The sequence below is a fragment of the Apteryx rowi genome, unplaced genomic scaffold (genome assembly GCF_003343035.1).
Source record: "Apteryx rowi isolate R43461 unplaced genomic scaffold, aptRow1 scaffold_940, whole genome shotgun sequence".
In the NCBI taxonomy this organism is placed as follows: Eukaryota; Metazoa; Chordata; class Aves; order Apterygiformes; family Apterygidae; genus Apteryx; species Apteryx rowi.
In genome coordinates this window covers 199606-200915 of record NW_020451250.1, presented here as the reverse complement: position 1 = coordinate 200915, position 1310 = coordinate 199606, and the positions used below count along the sequence as shown (strand labels likewise).

General features: G+C 58.9%; 1 protein-coding gene across 7 annotated transcripts in view; it reads right to left on the bottom strand.

Moving 5' to 3' along the window:
• Positions 1-1310, bottom strand: part of LOC112978511 (C-type lectin domain family 2 member D-like) — a 21306-nt gene that overhangs the window by 16003 nt on the left and 3993 nt on the right. The gene's annotated exons all lie outside the window — the stretch shown is intronic.

Here is a 1310-nt window from a genome sequence, read left to right as displayed (position 1 = left end):
GAAAACGAGCCCGGTTTGGGGGTGAGGGAGGGCGAGCGACGGCCGTCGTAAATAGAAACAGGGAAGGGGGAAAAAATCACAGGATCGCAGAGGGACGGGAGCAGCAGAGACGTGCCGAGAGCTTAATTCCAGCGCCGTGATCCATCCACGGATGGAGCAGGGCTCCGCGGTGAGGCTGGCAGAGGGGTGAAATCCGGGTGGGAGGAGAAGGGAGCGAAGGGAACACCCCCTCCCCCCACGCACTGGGGCTCTGCGGAGGCAGAAGCTCAGCGGTGATAAATCACGTCGCGTCGGTTTTCCGGCGCTATAAAGCGAGGAAAAAAACACCGTTCTGCATCCAGGAGCTTTTTCTCCCCGGTGCCGAGGCCTCTTCGGAGCCGCTTCGCCGGCGTTTTCGGCAGCGCCGATCGCGGCATTGGAAGAAGCTCCCGGAGGAGCAGCTCCGGCTCCGTCCAAGGATGCGCCAGTGGGAAAAAAAGTTGGGAAACATCCAAAATGCGACGTGGCAGGGGAGGAAGAAGGGCGTAAAGAGCGTTGGGAGAGTGGCTCTGGGGCAGATGTCTGAGCTTCGATGGGCGATTTCGGGACGAAGGTGCCGTGGGGCAGCAGCCACTCGCAGGACGGAGCAGATCCGCGGGTCTTTCCTCTTTTCCTTTTCCCCCCTGATATTCCTGGCTATTCCTCCTGCGGAAGGTCAGGCATTTTGTGGGGGGGAACCGCTGGCAGAAAAGCCCCAAAAGGAGAAGATTCCTCCCAAATCTCCCTTCGATGCAAATCCTCCCCCGAAAGGGAAATCGTTTCATGCGAGTTGTTCTCCACGAGGTGGAGACGCAACGTAAGAGACGCCCGGGCAGCCGTTTCCGCCGGCCGAGTCGATCCGCCGAACTTCGGGCGAGGAACTTCCGTATTGGAGCTGACGAGGAGAAGAAAAACCTCACCGCCGCTTGCTTTAATGTCCCGATAACGAGGGAGAACTTTGCAGTTATGAGTAATTCCCGCTTGGTGTCTAGGGTGGAAGATGATCGTCCAACTGCTGGTCAAAAACGACGACCTGGAGGGTTTTACATCACCTGCTACGTGGTTTTTCTCCATCCTCCGGCTCTTCTGCGTCCAGGATCGTCCTTGGGAGGAGGCCGGATGAGCTGGTAGCTCCAACCCCGAGCAGGAACCATCCGGGGTCTCGTTGATGTTGTCACCACGCCGATAAAGGTGCCGATGGAGAGACGACAGGTATCGCATCCGGCGGGTGGTGTCTGGGCGCCGCACTCGTCCCGACTCGCCCTCTTCTTGCCCTAAAAACGGGATCGACT